At 38.4% G+C, this 24,028-nt stretch overlaps 2 long non-coding RNA genes across 2 annotated transcripts in view; both read left to right on the top strand.

The window, feature by feature from the left end:
- The window catches only part of LOC132154146 (uncharacterized), an 81,334-nt gene that overhangs the window by 54,656 nt on the left and 2,650 nt on the right, over nucleotides 1-24,028 (top strand). Inside the window, exon 2 of the long non-coding RNA XR_009437084.1 lies at nucleotides 23,363-23,484. This is a non-coding gene — a long non-coding RNA (uncharacterized LOC132154146). The remainder of the gene's footprint in view (nucleotides 1-23,362; nucleotides 23,485-24,028) is intronic.
- Nucleotides 19,762-20,866, top strand: LOC132154145 (uncharacterized). Its single transcript, XR_009437082.1, has 4 exons — nucleotides 19,762-19,975; nucleotides 20,085-20,153; nucleotides 20,375-20,447; nucleotides 20,590-20,866. It is a non-coding gene; the product is annotated as an uncharacterized LOC132154145 (long non-coding RNA).

The following is a 24,028-nucleotide window of genomic DNA, read 5'->3' on the forward strand; positions in this document are numbered from 1 at the left end:
GTGGCATAGAATCTTTAAAATATGTCTTATTTTTACAGAGTTTTACACACTGGTCTGTTATTGTGGCGACATTCCCACACCCCGAAACATGACGATGAACAAAACGAACTGTGATTGTGATCACGTGACACTGAAGACTAGAGTAATGATGCTAAAAAAACAGCATTGCGTCACAGGAATAAAAAAACAAAAAACTAAAATACATTTTAAAATATATATAAAATACAAACTTTTGTTTTAATTTGTAATAATATTTCACAATTTTATTGTTTTTTACTGTTTTTTTAATCAAATAAATGCAGCCTTTTTGAGCATAAGAGACTTTTAAAAACATGTAAATCTTACCAAACCCAATCAGTTAAAAATAGTGTAAGATTAAATAAATAAATTAAACAAACACTCACTAAAAAGATTAAATATTATTTGTAGTTTTTCATACTGCTGTTGATTTAATGAGAACAAAAAAATTATAAGACCTTCTGATAGTGTCATACAAAATACTGATTCAGTACTCAAATGAATCTTGAATAAAAGTTATTAATCAGTTTAATAAAAATAGTTTGTTTTGAAAAAAACATGAAACAGTCTTGAAAAATGTTTATATCGCCAGCAAATTTATCTTGAATATCCATTTAATAAATGTTTTATATATCTCCCAGAGTAAATGAAGCTCTTTGCAGAGGTGGAAAGAGTACAAAAATATTCTACTCAAGTAAAAGTACCATTACATTAATGAAATTTTACTTAAGTACAAGTAAAAGTACCAGTCTAAAAAATCAACTCAAGTAAAAGTAAAAAGTAGCTCATTTAAAATTTACTCAGAGTAAAAATTACTTAGTTACATTTTAACAGTGGGAGGGAGTCAAAAATGGGACAGGCCAAGGGTGTCAAACTCAGTTCCTGGAGGGCCACAGTCCTGCACAGTTTAGATATAACCCTAATTAAACACACCTGATCCAGCTAATCTAATCATTTAGGTTTATTTGAAAACTACATGATATGTGTGCTGGAGCAGGGTTAAAACTAAACTCTGCAGGGCTACGGCCCTCCAGGAACTGAGTTTGACACCCCTGGGATAGGTCTATTAATCTCAAACTAGTTGTTTTTAATTAAAGGAATCAGTTATTTAGAATAATAAAACATTTGGGCTGTTACCAGGCAAATCAGTATCAACAAACTCATCTTTTCAATACAGAGGAAATGCAAAAGCTTCATCGGACGTGGCATTTAGATGTATTTACACACTGTTTAGTGCAGGACAAGAATGCATTTAACCTGCAGTTACAAATGCATGAATAATGTTTTGATATGCCAGACATAAAATGTTGAATGCTCATTTGAAATTATAAAAACTTAATTATAAAAAAAAAAAAAAAATCAAAAGATACTTTAAATGTGAAATTAAAATGGCCAGTATGTGTCAGCAAGTCACTGTTAATAAGTGAGTCATTGCGATTGAACCAAATCATTTAAACGGTTGATTCATTCAGGAACGAAACACTGTCATGTTGCTCAGAGATGCAAAATTTTGTTTTGGTGGCTGTGTTTGGAATAAATTTTTGTTGTAGAAATACGGCAATATGGTGTCTAAAACGCAAGTCTCTTAGTTTGCTGTCCTGTTGTAAAAAAAAAAAAATATATATATATATATATATATAAATATATATATATAAATATAAATATATATTTAATAAATATAAATATAAATATATAAATATATATATATATATATATATATATATATATATATATATATATATATATATATATATATATATATATATATATATATATATCAGTGGCGGCTGCTGGTCTTTCAAAGAGGGGAAGCTCATTTTCGGCCTACATTATAACCCTCTGATGGTTTTCATTTGTAGTGACACTCGGGGTCTTTTTGACCCCAGACAATAACATTTCATTTTGTAATAGTAAAATATTTAAATTTTTTACAAATATAATTTTACTCTGTTCATTTATGTTTTTACTAAACTTTGTACAGTTTTTGGAGGATTTAAATCTTTTACATTTCTATAAATAAATATTTATTTAAATAGGCTTTTTTTTTTTTTACAAAAAAAGAAAAAAGCATTTCAGGTAAAATTCACTTCATAAAAGACCCAGATTTCTAACTTTCATACATGGGGATACCATGGATAATTTTATAAGGTTTAATGTAAGATTTTTGCCCATTTTTGGGGAAATTCAGTTTAAAAATTGTAATAAATCACTTTAACCACTAGATGGCTATAGTGTGTGTGTGTGTGTGTGTGTGTGCGCGCGCACATTTTTAATCTGTCTTAGTTACCAATTCAATTTTGTGGTGGTTCTGCATTTTACAAATATCAAGAAATATTGCCGAAGTTTGTCTTTCGAATACACTTGAGAAATCCGCGATCATGGGACTGAGCGTGAAACAGCTTCACCGACTTCTTATGGTGCAGACCGCTGTCAGTCAAAAGGAGATCGACAGATCCTCCAATCATCACGCGGAAGCCCAGTCTTCATTCACCTCCAGAGACGCTGAGCGTCCGTGGGCGGGACATAATCGCAGCATTTATCCAATGACCGTCTAGCTTCGGAGCACTGAAAAAAACTGTTCAAAGCAGCCCCATTGAAGTCGCTCGGCTTCTTCAGGGAAATGCACTGTGACGCTACGGGAATGTATGAGAAGAAAATCGAGTCAGCCGACATGTAGCTGATTAACACAATACATAATACACAATAGTACATATTTGACCGTTGGTTTTTTTTTTTACATTACGTGGGGTTGATGTCTTGTCGAGATTTTATAAACTGCTAGTTTGGTCTCCCTAGGCAAGCACAGCATACACAGCATAATAGAGTATAAATATGGGCAGGGGTTCACTTCATTTCCTTCGAGTTCAACTTCAGAATATGACGGGGTTTCGTTTTCAGCGGTGTCTGCACCACTAACGCCTGTTTTGTCCGTCTGCATCTTTCTTGTGATTTTAGCGCCAGTTTGCCCTCCTGCCCATTATTTACTGACATAGCTTCCAGGGAGCGATTTTTTTTTACTCAGTAATTAATGTGTTTTAAAATGTAGCGAAGTACAATACTTCAAACTAAATATACTTAAGTGAAAGTAAAATTACAGATTAAAAAAAATACTTAAAAAAGTAGAAGTACACAAAAAAGCTACTCAATTACAGTAACGCGAGTAAATGTAATTCGTTACTTCCCACCTCTGGCTCTTTGATAGCCAAAAGTTCTACACAGAGTATGTAAAATACAATATTTTGCCAATATATACCCAGTTTGTTGCTGCGCTTAGAGTTGTTTCATAATGCAAATTTCTCTTATCTGCATAGACTCATCTACAGATACACAGCTACATTTTTGCATTGTTACAACAAGCTCAGCACCCTATGGACTTTCAGGAGAGCTCAAAGTAAGATTCTCCTTCAATCAGCAGGAATATTTGCCTCTGCTAAAGTGCCCTTTCCCACTCAGTTCGCTCAGAGGGAATTGGGGGTACATACATATTTCTTGATGTGAAGGTAATGACTCTAAGGCTGACGGAGTGCTTCGTTGACCTCGGGTACACAAACATAGACACACACAACCTTGGCCTGAGCAGATTCATTGGTGTCTAACAGAACTGCTCTGTAGTCTGGTTCACCTCTAGCTCAGCAAACAAACTTGGTCTAGACATTGCCTACTTGTATTTTAAAACTTATTATACATGTATTTATTAGTGATCATTGTCTTTATTATTGGGTTTATAAATGGTATAAAATGCACATTGTAAAAAATAAAGTAATAAAAAGTAATAAATATGATATGCATATTTCAAGAATAAACCATATTAAACAAGTGAAAAAAATCTAGTGCAGTAAGAATACACATATCTTTCAAAATATAATCTATAAAAAATATGATGTGTTGCTTCTCAAGTAAATTCTATCTTGTTTTAAAGATTTTCTGATATTTTAGCTTGATGTCAACTCAAGAAAGACTAATAATTAAAAACTCATTATGAAGTAATTTTATTTTCTGTGTTCAATTGATTATATTGATAAGTTTGTATCAAAGGTACAATTCACCCAGAAATTAATAGCCGTTATGAAATTTATGTCAATACACACCCAAGTTTCATTATATGGCAAAGACCAGTCTGAAAATTCTGCTTCATAACTTAAGGAACAAAAATGCCACATTTTTACATATTAATGTCATATCACATAATACCCACCCAAATATGTCTTCTATCTATTTTTGGGTGCAGATTTTAAAACTAGCATTTCTGTACAAAGAGTTAGTTTTAAATAGTTGCTGATAGTGTGCTGTGCCAGCAGGAGGCTGCATCAGATGCTCTGGTTGATTTTTAAGTATGGAATATGACAGTCTGTCTGAAGTGAGAGAGTTCTCTGCACCTCTGCAAGCTTCATAGAAACATTCAGAGGGAGATCTTTGAGCCTTTTTGAAGTTCCTAGGTTTCCTGTGCCCTGCTTTTACCACCACGAGACATTGAGGAAAAACACACCAAAGCAAAATCTTACCTGTATACTGTACAGATGATTGTTTAGAGAGCCAGTCCTTGCTTTCACATCAGCTTTCCTTCAAGTTTTCAATATAGTTTCATTTACCATTTACATGAGTCTATATTTGGTTGCAGAGGTTAAAGGGTAAGTTCACCCAAAAATGAAAATTATGTCATTAATAACTGACCCTCATGTCGTTCCAAACCTGTAAGACCTCCGTTCATCTTGGGAACACAGTTTAAGATATTTTAGATTTAGTCCGAGAACTCTCAGTCCCTCCATTGAAAATGTATGTACGGTCTACTGTCCATGTCCAGAAAGGTTATAAAAACATGTGACATCAGAGGGTCAGATAGAATTTTTTGAAGCATCAAAAATACATTTTGTTAAAAAAATATACATTTTACGATTTTATTCAGCATTGTCTTCTCTTCCGGGTCTGTTGTGAGCGCGTTCACAAGACTGCAGTGTAGTGAAATCCGGTTCGTGAACGAATCACTCGAACCGGATCTTCTTGAACCAGTTCACTAAATCGAACTGAATCGTTTGAAACGGTCTCCAATACGCATTAATACACAAATGACTTAAGCTGTTAACTTTTTTAATGTGGCTGACACTCCCTCTGAGTTCAAACAAACCAATATCCCGGAGTAATTCATTTACTCAAACAGTACACTGACTGAGCTGCTGTGAAGAGAGAACTGAAGATGAATACCGAGCCGAGCCAGATAACGAATGAAAGTGTAATGAAGCTTGACTGGTTCTTAGGTAGATGTGGTCATCGCCATGGTGTGTCGGTAAGGACACGGAGACAGGAACCCCATTTAAATGACTTTAATGTTCTTCAAGTTTACTGGTTACATTGGTATGGTCTTTAGCATGTGCACAAGTGTTGTTTTCATGTGTGTGTGTGTGGTCTAAACAAAGGAAAGGAGAAATAAAATCACATAAATTAAATGAGTCTAGAATAAACAGGATAACATTACCACATGTAAATTAACATATGTAAAGCTGTACACAGCACTGTTATACAGTATCTAAATAATGGGAATCCTTAAACTTGTAAGCTTAATAAACCAAATACCAAATACACGGCCTATGTATTCATAGGAAAATATTAAGTATAGATTTAACAGATTAATCACTCTCACAACTAACTATTATTTGAATTAGGCAGAAATATCACATAATAGCATTAACAGGTTCACATTAGACGATTTTGAATATACATATTAGATTTAAATCGCTTATGTTTACACTAACATTCGCTGGTGCGGAGCCGCGGGTCTTCCGCGCATCTGCTTAATCTTGTATATAAACAACTCGGCAAATAATCTTAATCAGCAGTAGGCTACAGCAATAAACAGAATGAACAAACACTTACTTTTAATCATTGACGCACACAACTCTAGCAGGAATTAGGAGGAAACAACACACGAACCACCTCTCTATGATTGAACTAAACAAACTAAAAAGTTCTGTGCACTGTTCTGATTGGCTGTCCATTCACGTGATCAGGGCATGATCAGGCTCATCCTGTATGATTGTTAAAAGAACAAATAATAATAACGTCCAGCAGAGGGCGCAGCTGGGCTTCCTCTTCTACAGCCGCCCCTACATTTACTGTGCAAATGTACTTTCCTTCTTCCTTGTTAGTCTGTTGTAGTGTCGTTCTCTGGGATGGGGGGCAGTGTGATGAGACGAGACACTGGTCGATGGTAGTGTTTGGTTTTTACTTCAATCTTTGCGGAGCTTACACGGCCATCCGATCCAGGGTATGTGGTTATTACTTTGCCGACAGGCCATAAAGCTCGAGGAAGTTGTTGGTCTATTATCATCACAACAGTCCCAGGTGTGAGGTTGCTACAGTCACTCATCCATTTTTGACGTGGTTGTAGGGTGGGCAAGTAATTCTTAATAAAACTTGTCCAAAACTGATCTGCCAATACTTGTGAGTGTCGCCATCTTTTCCGACTAAGGATTTCAGATTCTGGATAAATCACTTGCGGTAGTGATGCATCTGGCCGCCCCATCAGCAGGTAGTTTGGTGTCACCGGATCTGGATCCGCTACATCAGAAGAGACATACCCCAGTGGTTTTGCATTGAGTATAGCCTCAACCTCCGTAAGGAGTGTTCGAAGGACCTCCTCTGTAAGGATCTGAGACCCCACTATGGTATGTAGGGCAGTTTTAACTGAGCGGACTTCTCGCTCCCACATACCTCCGAAATGTGGGGCATTTGGAGGATTGTAATGGAACTGTATCTTCTGTTTAGCTAATTGGGTTTGAAGATGTGGACTCATGGAAGCGAAAGCTGACTGTAGCTCTTTTTCACCTCCTCGAAAATTGGTGCCCTGATCTGAAAGGATTTCAGAAGGAGTTCCACGTCGAGCAACCATACGCCTAAGAGCCAGCAGAAAGGAGTCTGTATCCATGTTACTCAGTAGATCTAAGTGGACACAGCGGGTAGTCATGCACTTAAAAATTATTCCCCACCTCTTTTCATTGCTCCTTCCTCGTTTTATAAGGAATGGGCCAAAGCAATCTACTCCTGTGGAATAGAAGGCTGGTTTTCTTAGACGGAGTCTGGCGGGAGGAAGTTCTGCCATCTTTGGAATGTTAGGTCTAGCTCTCCACCTTTGGCATTCGACACAGGAATGTTGATGGCGACGTATTGCTTCTCTCCCTCTGAGGATCCAATAATATCTTCGCATTTCTGCAAAGACCCTTTCTGGACCAGGATGGCAGAGTTTGGTATCATATTGTTTTATGAGGAGTCGGGTAATAGGATGTTTTGGGTCCAAGACTATGGGATGTAGAGTACTGTAACTCAAGTGGGTAGCTTGGCGTAGCCGGCCTCCTACACGGATGAGTGTAGTCGTTTTATCCAACTCTGGTGACAACGTGAGCAAACGGCTGGATGAAGGGAGCGGCTTATCAGTTGTAAGAGCCTGATATTCTGTGGGGAAACTGTCTAATTGGGCCTGCCTCAATAAACTAGTTTCAGCTTGCTGATACTCCGGTGCTCCTGGATCACCTATTTTTCCTGCCGCCCCGTGTAAGGATCTGCAGGTAGCTTCAAGGAGTTCCTCAAAGGTTGAGAACTGGGTAGCATCTGGCAGTGGTGATCCAGGATCAGTCAAAGTGAGGCCACAAAACTTTGTTTTACGGAGCTCAGAAGGGTCCTCATTCAGTCCAATGGCAGGACTTTCTGGCCATGATTCAGGTGGTAGGTAGAGGAAGTCCGGCCCTTTACACCATCGATTGGGTTGGGATAATTCAAGCAAGGTTTTGCCACGTGTAATGTCGTCTGCAGCGTTATTTTCTGAATCTACATAGCGCCAGCAATACCCTTCAGTAAGTTCTTGTATCTCAGTTACTCTGGTTCCTACAAAAACTTTGAATCTGCAGGACTCTGATTTCAGCCAGGTGAGAACTGTTGTTGAGTCGCTCCACAAGAATGTGTTCCTGATCTCCAGTGAGAGCTCATTATGGAGTAACTTGGCTAACTGTGCTCCAGTGAGAGCTGCGCAGAGTTCAAGCCTAGGCATTGATTGTTGCCTTTTTGGAGATACTCTTGATCTGGCATGGATGAATGCTAGCTCAACTTGAACTTGGCATTCAGTACGGAGGTATGCTACTGACCCATAGGCTGCCTCAGAGGCGTCGCAGAAGATGTGAAGTTCTCGTTCCACCTCTGGGACATCTAATGCGGCTGACACATAACACCGAGGTATACTGATTAGTGGTAAGTGTTCCAGTTCTGATTCCCATTTTTGCCAGGCCTGCAGCAGCTCAGAAGGAAGAAGGGGGTCATCCCATTCTCGTTCTTTCTCCCACAATTGTCTTACTATGATTTTAGCCCTGGTTGTGAAAGGTACTATGTAACCCAGGGGGTCGTACTGGCTGGCGAGGACCCGGTAGATGTTCCTCATTGTTATCTCATAGTAGGATAGCGGACGATGGCGGTAATGGAGGGTGTCTGGTATGCAATGCCAGTTTAGTCCCAGGGTCATTTCTTGAGGATCTGATTGACTGCGAGAAATCCACAACTCAGTGTTCTCTGATCTAGCCTCTTTGGGGAGATGGCTAATCACTGAGGCCTCGTTGCTTGCCCACTGACGGATTTCAAACCCGCCTGAAGCCAGTAGGGACCTTAATCCATCGATTAGCTCACGGGCTTCAACTGAGGATGCAGTGCTCTGTAAACAGTTGTCAACATAAAAGCAGCGTTCAATTGACTGTCGTATCTTATCACCCTGCTGGCATTGGGTGAAAACATGTCGCTGTACTGCAAATGTCGCACAACAGGGGCTACAGGTTGTGCCGAATGGAAGGACCTGCCACTCGTACACGTCAGGTGGGTTCCCAGGCTTTAGGTCCCGCCACAAGAACCTTAGAAGGGGTTTATCTTTGGGGAGCAGACGGACCTGGTGGAACATCCCTTTTATATCTCCACTGATGGCTACTCGATGTTCTCTAAAGCGGATTAACACTCCAAGGAGAGAGGGGCCCAGAGTAGGTCCAGGTAACAGCTGCTTGTTTAGATTTTCCCCATTGTAGGTGTATGAGCAGTTGAACACCACTCTGTGTTTCCCGTTGTGGGTCACAATGTGGTGGGGCAGATACCATGATTCTGTAGACAGGGCTGCTTCTTGAGGTGGAATTTTAGTGGCGTAACCCGCTTCTTCCAGTTTTTGGATCTCTTCTTGGTACTTGTTAGCTAATGATGGGTCCTTAGCTAACCGACGTTCCATGTTACGGAGGTGGCCCATCACAGCATCCTTTGGAGCATGTAACAGAGGCATGGTTTTAACTCTCAAAAGTGGGGTGGCATATCGTTCAACTCCATCCACTTGCACTCGCACTGTCTGTGCCTCCAGCATGTTCACTGCCTCTTGGTCTTGTTGTGATCTTATGACCATCTTTTCACTGCGATAAGGCAGGGTGTCCATCTGCCATAACCTTTCAACTTGACTAAATAATTCTGCAGACTGGGGGCAGTTAGACGTGAACAAACACTGCGAGACTGGGAGTTGATCCTGCAGATGTTTGGAGGGGCCTTGCAAGGTCCAGCCAAGACGAGTTCTGACAGCGGCTGGACCCCCAGGTGGACCCAATCGCACTGGTTCAATTGGGGTGATGAACTCAGCGTGATCTGAACCAATAAGCAGTAGGGGACAAGCTTTGACCAGAGGTGGTATTGGTATCCCTCTGAGGTGTCTGTACCTTTCCTGCAGGGTACTTACTGGGTAGGTGTATTCTGCTAGTCCGAATTGATCAGCTGTAAATGCCCCCTGAATGTTGAACCTTTTCGCGGGGTTGCTTGGGGTGGATAAGCTGAAGTTCACGGAAGTGCCATGCAGTGTCTTGATGTCTTGATGCACTGTCCGTAAATTCAGTTGCTCTGGTCTGCCCTTTAAGCCGAGGTGTTGTGCAGCTGTGGCGAGCAAAATTGTACGCTCTGAACCATCATCAAGTACAGCAAATGTGTCCAAAGCTCTGTGCTGGTGATGGATGGTAACCTTAACCACTTTCAGGAACACTTTTCCACCGCAACGAGGTTGGTCTAAGTAAAGAGTTTCTGTGGTGGAGTTATATAGGCTATTGCTCTCACTGGTAACGTCACCTTTCCTTTGGTTGATGTCATGGAGTATGGAGAGGTGTTTGGCTTGGCAAAGGTGGCAAGGCCTCTTTAGGTCACAGTCTTTGGCCATGTGGGAGCGTGCACATTTCCAGCACCGTTTATTGTCTTTGATCCAGCCAACCATTCGCTCTTTGGTTAATGCTGTAAATACTGTACACTGGCTGAGGTAATGTTCTGCACTACAGTATGGACAGATGGCTTTGGGCTTAGTAAGTACTTTGGGATGAACAGCCTTGGGTTTGGTTAGTGGTTCCATGACCCGTCTTTGTTCCACACCATGCAGTATGGTAGTTTGTTTGCTTTGTCCCCAAATTGCTGCCCTTTGATCTCGCTTTGTGGCTTTTGTCCCATCAGTTGGGTCAAATTCCATGCAGTTGGCTTCTAGCTGCAGCCAATCTGCAAATTCGAGGAGGGAGAACTTAGTCTTATCTGGATTCCTCTTGAGGTGATGCCTCCTGAATTGGGTTTGTTGTGAACGAGGAAGACGGTTCAGAAGGCGTTTCACATTTGACCCACTGTGCAGTTCTTCAATACCATCCGCCTTTAGGGCTTTGAGCATGCCGACTATTGCTTGTACTCTGAGAGAAAAGTCATCGAATGCCTGCTCGTCACCGACACGGATAGGTGGCAGGCTCTCCAAAATCTCTATTTCCTTCAGCACGAACTGGTAGGGCCGACCATACCTTCTGTCAAGGGCTTGTACTGCATTAGTGTAGGGCATGACTGACTCTGCATGTGCCAACACCAGCCTGTGAGCATTTGGCACCTTCACATGCTTAAGAAGGATGGAGTACTTATAATGTTCTGGTAACTGTGGGTGGAGCAGGTTGTCTAAAGTGATCCTAAGTTCCACGTACTGGGCTCTGTCCTCTTTAGTGAAATCTGGGAAGGTAGGGCCTTCTACTGTTGAAAGCCAGGAGGGATGGGGGCTGTATGGTACAGCATCAGCCCTAAGCTGAGATGTTGTAACTGGGTACAAAGTTCTTGGTATTGGCTCAGTTTCTGATGCAAACTGACTGTGCGCTGGATAAGCCTCTGGGGGTGCTACTTGATATAAAGGAAGCTGGGTATTTTGGCTCGGTCTCTGCTCAGGGAGAGGAGGCAATGGTTTAATCCAGGGTTCTTCTCTGTGGCACACTTGGGTTCTGGTTGGGTCTGACGAGGGGCTGCGGCATGGTGAGGCATACCGATGTTCAGACAGGGTAGTCTCTCTGCTTACAGGAGGTGGTGACTGGAAATGAGTGTCTCTGATTTGGGTTTTCCTCAGTACTTGTGAAAGCTCCTCAATGAAAGGGGGTTGGGTTTTGGCAGGCTGTGGCCAAGGATGACGGTCTGAACTGACATCATCAGGGCTAGCATCAGATTTTAACTGCCCCTTCTCCACTGATTTCAGGATCTGGGTTCTAGGTGTCTGATGCCGGGATGATGCTCGTGAGGAGTGGGCAGATGCTTGAGGAGTACTGTGTAGCAGGACTTTCTCCAAGAGTTCTGTTTGACGCCTAGCAGTCTCACTCTGTTGCTTTGTAATCTCCATTATCTGCAGCATGAAGTCTTCTGATGAACCAGCTGTTCCGAATGGGTGCTGAGAGGAGATAGGGGTTGAAGTCACCATTGCATTCTCTTTTGGTCTAACAGCCTGCCCTGATGGGTTCCCAGCATAGTCGACCACATAGTCATCTAGGTAGACAGGTCTCTGGATTACTCTGCGTGGACGTCGGGATGAGGGAGGGGCAGACTTCGACATTTCAGACTTTGGGGTTGCCATGGTAACGACCTGGATCCGGCTCGAAGGACCATTAATGTAATGAAGCTTGACTGGTTCTTAGGTAGATGTGGTCATCGCCATGGTGTGTCGGTAAGGACACGGAGACAGGAACCCCATTTAAATGACTTTAATGTTCTTCAAGTTTACTGGTTACATTGGTATGGTCTTTAGCATGTGCACAAGTGTTGTTTTCATGTGTGTGTGTGTGGTCTAAACAAAGGAAAGGAGAAATAAAATCACATAAATTAAATGAGTCTAGAATAAACAGGATAACATTACCACATGTAAATTAACATATGTAAAGCTGTACACAGCACTGTTATACAGTATCTAAATAATGGGAATCCTTAAACTTGTAAGCTTAATAAACCAAATACCAAATACACGGCCTATGTATTCATAGGAAAATATTAAGTATAGATTTAACAGATTAAGCACTCTCACAACTAACTATTATTTGAATTAGGCAGAAATATCACATAATAGCATTAACAGGTTCACATTAGACGATTTTGAATATACATATTAGATTTAAATCGCTTATGTTTACACTAACATTCGCTGGTGCGGAGCCGCGGGTCTTCCGCGCATCTGCTTAATCTTGTATATAAACAACTCGGCAAATAATCTTAATCAGCAGTAGGCTACAGCAATAAACAGAATGAACAAACACTTACTTTTAATCATTGACGCACACAACTCTAGCAGGAATTAGGAGGAAACAACACACGAACCACCTCTCTATGATTGAACTAAACAAACTAAAAAGTTCTGTGCACTGTTCTGATTGGCTGTCCATTCACGTGATCAGGGCATGATCAGGCTCATCCTGTATGATTGTTAAAAGAACAAATAATAATAACGTCCAGCAGAGGGCGCAGCTGGGCTTCCTCTTCTACAGAAAGATTAACTCGTTCTCGAGTCAAGAACCGGTTACATCTGTTTTCGGATCACCAGTAGTGATGGGAAGTTCGGTTCTTTTCCGTGAACCGGTTCTTTTGGACAGTTAAATTCAATAAACAATTTGAAGAAAAATGGTTTGCCCGTTCTTTTGAGCTTGACGTAATGACGCCTTTGCCGATGATTGCCCTTCATTAAAGCCTTCGGTTTACCCGTGATCATAACATTAGCACAGAATCAGTCATTTTTGACCCTCGTGTAATTTTAAAACCAACATGATGTTATTTTTTCCAATAAATGCACTATATACAGTATATATAGTGTAAATTTGGAACACACCAGGGTGAAGAAGTAATTTACATGCAGCTTCTAAAACAGACAAATTTCTCAAAGCCAAATTGTTTATTGCTGTAGTGCTCCAGTAAATGTTCTGTTGTTTAAAAAAAAGAGGAAGTGTTGTAAATAAAAATCATTAATTTTCCACTTGATGTCTTGAAATTAAAACCAAGAGTTGCAAGAGTTCCTCCCTGTGTGCAAACTTTCCATGCACTCAATGTAACAAACTAGGCAAAAATATTTTGCTTCTGAAACTATTTCCATACTAGTGCAAACATGGGTTACTCCACAGAAACTTGAACCGTGGTCGATGGGAGTAGAGCTCAACAAGCGGACAACAAGGACAAACAAGTCATCTCACCATTAACATGCTTCTAGGAGGTGTTTGAGAGGTGTTTAAGATGACAGCAGTCCACTATACTGACAGTTTCTGAAGGCCTTGACCATAGGTCATCCACAGAGTTTCATGATAAAACGGCTTTCTTGTGCAATAACATAAGCGTTTCTCCTCATTAGAACATTTTGACAGAGTCATGGAATTGGGTTAATCTCTTACTTGAAAAACGGTGCATAGTGTTATGTTTAACGAATGGCAACAAAAATGTAAAGATAGACTTGTGATTTTTCATTAACACATTGGCATGCATAACTTTGACAGGCAGCAGACAAGGTTTGGGAGAGAGAAAAGGTGATATCTACATGGTTTCTCCAAGGAGATCTCACACTACTTTTCCAAATATAAAGAATCTTTTCATGCAGGGTCAGTGAAATGCCTTGCACTTTAAATAAATAAAGTGGCAGATCCTGGGTTTATGACCGGGTTGTGTCCCTTCCCCTGAGACGTACAAGAGGGTCAAATAGAGGAGAAAAGGAATCACATTTTCTTGAAGTCTCTCTGAAGAGAAATTGATGATTGAATATTTAATTTACCTTTCACTCTTATCTAAAAGTTAAACTATAAGGTCTAAATGCTAAGGTCCAGCCCATAATTTATTTTAGTGCACTTTTGTTGCCAGGGTTGTGGATGTCTTCTTAAAGGACTATGCCCAGGATTGAAATTTAAACCTGGGTCATGTGTAATTTGGTTTGGTAGGAACTTGCGTCCTGCAACTTGTGACATAGATTGTAATTAAAGCAGTTAATCAAAGTCGGGGTTCTACATGTACTTCAATAAATTATGAGGAATTTGTTCTTAACTGAAGTTCCTTTGAAACAGAATACTTAGTACTTTAACTCCCTACATTTCCAAAGCAAAAATGATATTTCAACTGTTTTTTAGATGTTCACAGTGCACACACACACACACACACACACACACACACACACACACACACACACACACACACACACAGATATATACACACTTTGAATATACTTTGAAGTACTTTGAAAGTCTAAAAACAGCTGAAGTATAATTTATATATTATACTGTATATAAGCTAATAAATAGCAGCTATTGTTAAACCTTAACAAAAGTTTGCTTTCAAAAGTTTCTGCATCAAAGCTACTTAAATGAGAAAATCTCTTTTGTCTTAATTTCAATCAGTTCATATATTTGACAAAGTACCCGTACACTTCGATTTTAGTATATGTCATGATAGTTTAGTTTCGGTATATTTTCCCCCAAAATGTAGACTTTCCTCCTTCCTCTGAGGTCTTCAATTTGTTTATTTGTGCTGTTTCTTAGTTTGAATTGATATTGATACTCATCCAATCGTATGGCTCCATTGGGATTAGTTCAGTCAATAGCACTAATTACATCCAGCGCTCCAATGCCTGTTCCTCTGCAAATTTGACAAAGTCAATAAAAAATAGATTTGACTTATGCTGTTGCATTGGCAAAGTTACAAATGGAATTACAATAAATATTAATGTGCATTTGACGCACTCTTTATATATAATTAAGGTACGGACATCAAGGGGGTAATGGGAATGACCTTGGGTTCTTAATGACCTTAATTTATGGTTGAATGGGCGACTTGATGGTCGACATGATTTTCCCCCCAACAGAAAAATCTGGGAGTCTCTTGTGTCAGCCAAAACTGCTTCCCTATTATTATTTGAACTTTTTTCCCCATTGTATACAGCCGTATCACAGTGAAAGCATTGGTTGCTCCTTTTGTGTAACAACAGGAGGAAATTATCAGAGCCAAAATATTTCACTTTCATAAGGTTGTTGGTGAACGTTTAAACTGGGAGTTCAGTAAACAGACATGAGAGAAGCTCAGGTCAGCCAAATCCCTCCCTCAGCTCAGCCAGCCAACAACACAGTCTTCCTGAATATCACAGGAAGTAGGAGAACCTCTTACTATTGAAATATATGGGAACACTTAGGGAAGAATAAACATTAAGATAAGATTTTTCCAACCCCGGCACGGACCTCACAGTAAGTTGATTAAACCATTTTGCTTTTCCTCCCCATTTTAAACTAACAAGTTCAATGTTTTCCATTCATTCCAGCAATATTTTTATAGTCTTTCCAGTGTTTAGATTTGGACATGCTGTAGCCATTTAAGCAGCAGAAAACAAGTAGGAAGTGCAGTTATGGGTTTCTATTCTTCAGGTTTCTACACAGATATTTTGGTTATTTAGAAATGAAATTCATATTGGCTTCATAATGGGTCTGATTTAAGAATTATTCATACCCGGTAGCTTTTTTTTAAAACCTCCTCTGAGCAAAATAACATGGCCATAATTAGATGCAGCCAACACTAAAACGAACAGCAGTTGCTTACTGGACGAAAGCGAAGTTTTTCCCAAAATAAAGGAAATTGGTTTCCAGCATGGTGTACACAACATACGGGCCTGACTGAAATATGATGGCCATTACAGATTCATAAAACACTGGCTGTAGCTCTCATCAGCTGTGACCTGTGAACATCTCAGAAGAGCGTTTCATTCGCCCACCAGCCTGGGATGGGCAGCACACCATAGAGAGAGGAGTCATGTGTTGAACTGAACTAGGGCTGTGCATAAAATCGAATGCGATTATCATGCGCATCTCGTCAGTAAAGGCGCTCCTGTGATTAGTAGTATATATCCAGCATATTGAAAAAATCAATAGGTGGTGTCTGGACCTGGTTATAAGGTATTATTCCACACATTTATCTTATTTTCTAGTATGAATGGAATACACTTGTATTACTCAGATGTATTTGTGCAATTTGTTCCACCTCCAGGCAGCTGATGGCAGATGGGTTTGAATGCTCATCCTCTCTCTGTGACAGCATGTTTTCAGAGTTCATTTCTAGGAAAGGCCCTGCAAGAGTACTGTAATGCACCCCAGAGCCACACACACTGCTGGCTTCTGCAGCTAGCAGGTGCTGTCACTGCTATGATGCAAATCATTTGTTTTGGTGAGTTTTTCTGCTCATCAGCATAAAAAACAGACATACTGAAAGGAAGGATAAAACAGGTGCAGATAGTTGTTGTTGTACCCCACTACAGCATAAATGTAGTTGGGGAAAAACTAACAAGTTAGACTGGAGACTAAAATTATATTTTGGACAAGCTATCAATGCATAAGTCTCACTTGAGCTCTGCTGCTGTATACTGCTGCAAACATCCAGCTGTTATGAAGCAGTTATGGAATATTACAGAGCACTGGCACTGGATGCAAAGCTGTTTTGGGCTAAATTTGAAGATGTTTTCATTGTTGACATGCAAAAATAATATTTAGATATGCATCTTTATTTACCCAGTTCCCATAAATAAAAACATTCCATTGTGAATTATGTTTTATTATGTTTTATTATTCACTCGTAATCTAATGCACTGCCATTTAAACATATATATATATATATATATATATATATATATATATATATATATATTTGATTGCAATGCAGTAAAACAGTACATTTGTGAACTGTTGTTAAAATGTAACGTTTTTTTTTTATATTTGAATATATTAAAAAAAAATGTATTCTTTAATAACTTATTCCTTTGAGGCGAAGCTGATTTTTCAGCATCCATTACCCCAGTCTTTAGTGTCACACGATACTTCAGAGATGATTATAAAATGCCATTTTGGTTCTTGAAAACATTATTATTTTTTTAATGAAAACAGCGGTGCTATTAAATAATGCCTGCTCTGACCCACCTTCACCCCTAGTATTACAGCATATAGTTGTATTTGTTGTGTAAATGCATTAATGCCACCTCTGAGCCGCATTGATGTCACTTCAGAAGTGACTCTCTGCCACCTTTGCAATGTAAATTGGGCAAAAGGAAAAGTTTATTTTTTAAAATGTCAAATAGTCAAAAAATACCACCCATAAATGCTCCAAGAATGACAATAATTCGCAAATGGACACTGGTCGCTTTGATAAATTAGGAACAGGCATATATGTCCATGTGTGTGTGGAAGCATGAATAACATGTGTCAGTGTATAATTAGTATGCCAGAAGACTGTTTGCAGTTGATCAGATTTTGCAGTTCAGTCCACACTGCAGATAAATTCTGAGCTGTCTGGATGAACTTTGTCAACCTTCAGCTCTGCCTTTCAGATCAGCACTTTCTTCAGCCCAGATATTCTCTAATTATCATCCACTTACAGTATTTCAATAAATAATTAAAGCATAAGTCATCAATCAAGACTGAAACGTTGATAAGAAAGGACAAAAATCCAATACGCACCAAGCCTCGCAACTCAATTTCATAAATAGGTTTTGGCTCATAATATTCGCATAAATCACATCGCAAATATTACAGAAGGAGCTGCAAGTGATGAGAATTTTGTTAATCATTGCGGATGCTTATAATTCGAAGTATAAAAATGACACCGCCACACTCAAAAGCCTGTAAGGCCTCGTGTTGAGTTCCTTTAGGAGCTGCCTCGCATTTCGCTGACTGGCATTAAAACTAAAGGAAATGCCCGGCTTTTGGAGAGATTGATAGTTATTAATTTATCCAGAGGCGAACAGACTTGCTCTTGTGGTTACTGCTCTATAGCAGCTGCACTAGCGCTGCACATTTTCGGCAAGTGCGGACTACCGGCAGTGCTTTGCAGCCTGGCAGAGAAGCTTTATAAGACTGTGATCCTAAAATTCCACAGAGGAAGAACACAATGCAGCTGTTTTATGGATTATGCACTGTAAAAACTAAAGGTGCCTCAGGTATCCTTTTGAGTACTCCAGGAACCTTTAAATGTATTTTAAGTGCCCCAAAGCTCTTTCTCATAATATGGTTCCTGGAGGAACCATTATAGTCTTTGCAGTTCATGTAGGAACTCATGGGATCCTTGAAGCACTTTGTTCCCAGTTCTGAGGTTCTGGAGTCACACTTTCATTACACTGAGACCTCAAAGTGCTCTGGAGGTTCCTGGAGGAACTCACATTTTTAAAAAGGGTTACTGTAAGCTCTGTTAACATTAAAGTGGTTCCTGGAAGATCTCACTTGTAAAAGCCAGCATCTGGAAGAACCCAGATATTCATGTGACAAAAATTAAATTTGACTGATTATTATTATTAATATTTACTTTTTAGGCATGTGATGGAACAATGACTTTTGTGGCACTTTCCATGTGAAAAAAAAAAAAACGAAATGTTTGTAAAAATCTTCACACTTGTTCTGTCAAAACATAAATAAATAAATAAAATAACAAAAGGACATACAAAATCTTCTAAACAGCCACTATATCCAACTAAAATGTTACAATTATTTCTGAAAACACTGTTCTCAGCAATAGGGAATATATACAAGCAAACAGGCATCCAGCATGTTTCACCATGTTTGTTATTGTTATTTATTAATTTCCTCCAGACTTAAACTTAAATACTGCAATAACTTAAAATAGTTTTATTGAAATAGGCTAAATGTTAAATCATTTGAAGGTGGATAGTTTACCTTGAAACTTTAAAGCAAACATTAAAAATATTATTGAACTAAATGTGACTCAACGTATTAATTTAATGAAAAAAATACTCAAATTATAAGAATCGGTACAATAGTAATATTTAGAGTTTTTTAATTTGCCTAATAAAATAAGTTTAAATTATTCAGAAATAATTGTTCAGCTGTTGTCAAGAAGAAGAAAATGCATGAGGTTTGGCATCCTCGCGCTCCTGCTGTTTGCTCGCGCGCGCGTGCGTGGAAGAGCGATTTCAAATACAAAGAAGTAACGGCTCCTTTCCTCAAAGAAACAACCACTGTGAGAGGTGAGTAAAGGCTCTGAAATAAATAAGTTACACAGATTTATTATTTGTACACTAGTTCCTACACTGACACATTAAACTATGTTTTTTTTTTATTATTATTATTTAAAATGTTTGTTTTAACCATTAATTTAATAGCCACGACGATAACGAGTCTAATGTACTTTGTGGGACGAAATGGAGAAAACAAACACAAGGTCACAAACAATAATTATTAGTTTTGTTTATGCATTATGTTTACGTTTATTCATTGTAACTCTTTTCTTTAACTTTTCTAAATTATTGTTGTTGTTTACGTTTATTAAATAGTTAACGTTATGTTAACGTACATGTAACGTTAGGCTATTAGCCTATTTTTCGAGTCATTTGCACATAAAACTGGTTTTGATAATTTTCTCTCCTCAGAAAATCCAGAATGACTTCTCAAAAAATCTCAAAAGGAAATAACTGAAATAGTGTTTCAGCTTGGCCTAATCCAAAATTATATATGACTGTGTACACTGTTACACTGAACTGAATTAAACAATAAAAAAACTGTTCTTTTTTATTCAGCAGTTAATAAAGAAATGTGGCTCTGTAGTGGACACCTGTGAGGCAGTGGACAGACAGCTGCTGATGTCTGATGCTGGCTGACAATAAACAGACCTGGAAATACCCCATCTTTTGCAGGTGTGTAAATAAGTGAACGGTTGCAGACACACCCCAGAAACCCCTTCTAAAACATTCAATTATTTATAGTTTATTAACAGTTCTTTTTTTCTTTTCTTTTTTTTTTCAGAGAAATTATAACATTGCCCTTCCTGTAACATGAAGATCCTGCTGTCCTGGACTGTATATGATGAGGTAAGTATGAGTTTGTCCATGTGTGTAGACATATGTAGTGTACATTATACACACATTGTGCACTTAATTAGGCCACAACCATTAATCAATGCACTTATATGACAAAAATAATTCCTATGGTGTTCCTCATTTTTAAGTTAATAAAAAAAATACCTGTGCTAAATGAATAAATGTAATATTTTATTATTTAATTTTATGTAAATCACTCTTTTTTTCAATGAACAGTCTAATCTCAGAACAGCTGTGGTAATAACAGGAGACCCATTTGGTGAGAGCAGCACTGCAGACTTTCCTGATGGTTAAGAGCTTCTTGCTGATGAACCTGCCAACATGAGTTCACCTTACTATGAGTGCCTATGTTCTGTTCAACATTATACAGAAAAGCAATTAAAAGTACACTAAAGCGCACTATTTTTCTGCTGTATCTGTTGGCCATTCAGGAGGAGATCATGGACCATTTTCACAAGACTGATGATGTGTTTCAGCTGTGTTTTCATCGTAAATCCTCACAATGTTTGTATATTTTTATTTTAAAAAATGATGTGCATTTATTACTCTATACTTTGTATTATATCACATTCATATCAAATTACAGAAAAAAATAGTTAATGCTAATGCAAGGGTGTTTCTAATCCAGAGTCTTTGGGAGGAATGCTAAATTTGACATTGTTCTCTCTTCTGACTGCTGTTATCAGTGTGTCAGATTTTTTTCTTTGATTGAAAGTTGTAAAAATGCTATCTTTAGAGTTTTTTTATTTTGCTATTTGAGTAAATGAGAATGCAAAACTATATTTGTGATACTCTCCCATTCACTTCTCTCGAAGTTAACCCAACTATAACAACTTATGCTGCTGAGAAACTGGTTTATTAAGTTTATCTTGAGGCTTATCAATTTCTTAAAATGTCCTGTGTGAATTCTCCCAATCACTTACCACTATTTAGAACAGGAAAGAAAATGTTACTATTAATTGCATTGTGTCTAAAATTTAATTGAATTTATTAATTTAAATTGTATCATTATTTTAGGTAAATAAAATGTTTTTTAAAGTTCTAAGATTATTGAGTCGCATTTATTTGTTTATAATTTTACCAAGGTGTAAATGCTTTTTTGTTGTTGTTGTTTATAGCAGTATATAATGGGATTGTGATGTGCAGTATTGACTATTTAAGGTGATTATGGATATTGTTGTTGTTTATCAATAAACTATGTTTTATACGCATTTGTTTTATTTTTTCAGTTTTTTTTTTTAAATCATTAAAAATGTCAATAGCAGGACAAATAAACCGGTGGGATTATTTATAGAATTGGATATTAAGAGGATATTAAAGAACTGAAATTAGGGAAATTGTGCCTTGAAGCACCCTAGGTGGTTCCTGGCCATCCTAATAAAAGGGTTCCTCCATGAACCATTAAAAGTTCTTCAGAGAACCACCCCCATTTAGAGCGGTGCCAAGAGGCTCTTCAGAGGGTTCCGCCGGTGTGGCGAAGTGAAGAACCCCAAAAGGTGCCTCCAGGAACCTTTAGTTTTTACAGTGTGGACACACACGTGCACACATGCATAAAATATGCAACTTTTGTCCAGTGATGATTGTTGTTTTTTTCTGTCAGTACCTTGGGTGGGTCTTTCCAGATAAGAGAGCGATTGATGGTAGCTACCGTTGCCGGCGGGAATTCGCAATGAGCAGACGCCCTGCTAGGCTCCATATGCAGGAACATTCTGATATGATGAGTGAAATTTAAGCCCTCAAGTCTCCGAAAACCAGTGCCTGTGGCCTGTGCAGAAAAAGTTCTGCAGAAATTACTTTTCCTCCCCGCTGGCTTTATGAGGTTTAACAAACTCATCTGTGCTCGAAACAGGAGGCTAAACATGATGTCCTAGCCACATTCAAACGAGAGGTTTCACATTCGCTTTAACCACTTGACAGAGTAATTGAGGGCTACACATTGATGCAAATGGGTCTGTTACGGTGGCATGATAACCTTGTCATGCACTTGCCATATTACTGAATGGAAACGTGATGGCTGTCTAAGAAGAGCAAAGAAAATATATTTTCATATCAACATGAACATGAATATACTTCCATTTAAAGGAATAGTTCAGGCAAAAACATTAAATTGTTTTAATCATTTACTCATGCAAATGACATCTGAAATCCACATGCTGTTATTTTTACAATCAAATACAAAAATGAGAATTTCTGAAGAATCTTCATTCGGGATTTTCATACAATGGCAGCATTAACAGAAAATCTCTATAAAAGCATTGTAAAATTAGCCAGTCATACAAAATTGCATTCTTTTGAAGCCATGTAATAGGTTTTTGTGAGAAAGAAATTGTTTGGTTATCAAAATATCTATCTTTTGTGTTCTGCAGAAGAAAAGAAGGAAGAAATGCATACAGCTTTGGAACAACGTGAGTAAATGATAGAATTTTCATCTTTGGGTGAATTCTTCATTTCTTAATTGATTAAGTCTTCATTGATTTAGTAATTACAGTAATGACATAAATTTCAGTCATTTTCACATTCAAATCTGTCCCAAGGCTTTGGAAGACTGGAATTTAATGCACATTGCATAGACTACTTTTATCGTGTTGTAATAGTGTTTTTGGATTCCTTTTTGCAGCTTGATAGCTATGAAAGCTTTTTTTTCCACCACAGGATAAAAATAAATAAAAATGAAAAGATAATTGTGCATGTTAATCTCACAATTTAGACATTTCTCAATAATTCTGAGTTTATAACCAAAACTATTTTTTTCTCACAGTTGAAAAAAAAAACAATCTGCATGAAGACCTTTCAAAATTCTCCATTTGTGTTTCACAGAAGAAAAAAAAAGCCAGCATACGGGTTTGCACATGATGTTGGTGTGAACTGTTCCTTTAATATTTTGGTCTTCCATACAGTGGAGCTTGTTTGTGGTTGTGGCTGGAAATGTTTGTAACTGCATAAATTTTGCTCTCCCATGAATTCTAATGCAGGCTCCCTAATCAGAGTTTGCCTTATATATTCGGGGCCGTGTTGTTTAGATGATCGCATTACGATGCCGCAACACTCACTATGTTTAACATGTAATCTCCCTGAACTTACTTACTGGAGGGTAAAAATGCATCAGCATTGCATTGGTAAATGTGTGATTTATGTGGTAACAATCAGAAATACAATCAGAAGAGTCCGGAGTCATCAGTCACAACTATGTTTTACTCTTCTCAGGCTGTGTATGGAGATGGTGCCGCCTCCGCAGTGCATTGACATGCAAACCAGATCCCACCAGAGACATGGAGAGAAGTATCAAACCGAGGACTGACTGATGGATGACTAAGGTTTGCTTAAAGGTTACCATCTCTTCTTTTCTTTCTTTCTATCACTCTTTCTCTTTCCTGTCATTCTCATTCAATCCTCCTGATTAATTTCTTGATTGAATGCCACAAAATTACTTGGAACATGACACACACATATAACTGAGCTTTACTGATGTAATATTAAGTATGTCCGCTCACATCAGTCTAGCTCTCGTTAACAGTTCTTAGAATTTAGTTGCCATTTTTAAAATTGACTAGTTTTATTATTGATTCACTCATGCTCTCAACCAATGCTAAAAAGAGCTAATCTTGTCCACTGGAGGTGGCCAGTTAACATAAAACTATACAATCACTTTGTTCTGCTTTTAATGCTATATAACGAATCTCAATTGTAAGGATTGTGCCAGTGTGAAAGATTCTGTAATTCACTGTGCTTTGGTTTACTGTAACAAATCTATCTATAAGAATCAGCATTGGTCACACATCTATTCATTCCATTTGACCTTTTTAGATGTTGTGAATGCTTATAGTTTCAATTTGTCAGAGAAGTAACATTATTTAGCTGATTGACATTGCT

The sequence above is a fragment of the Carassius carassius genome, chromosome 12, assembly GCF_963082965.1.
Source record: "Carassius carassius chromosome 12, fCarCar2.1, whole genome shotgun sequence".
In the NCBI taxonomy this organism is placed as follows: Eukaryota; Metazoa; Chordata; class Actinopteri; order Cypriniformes; family Cyprinidae; genus Carassius; species Carassius carassius.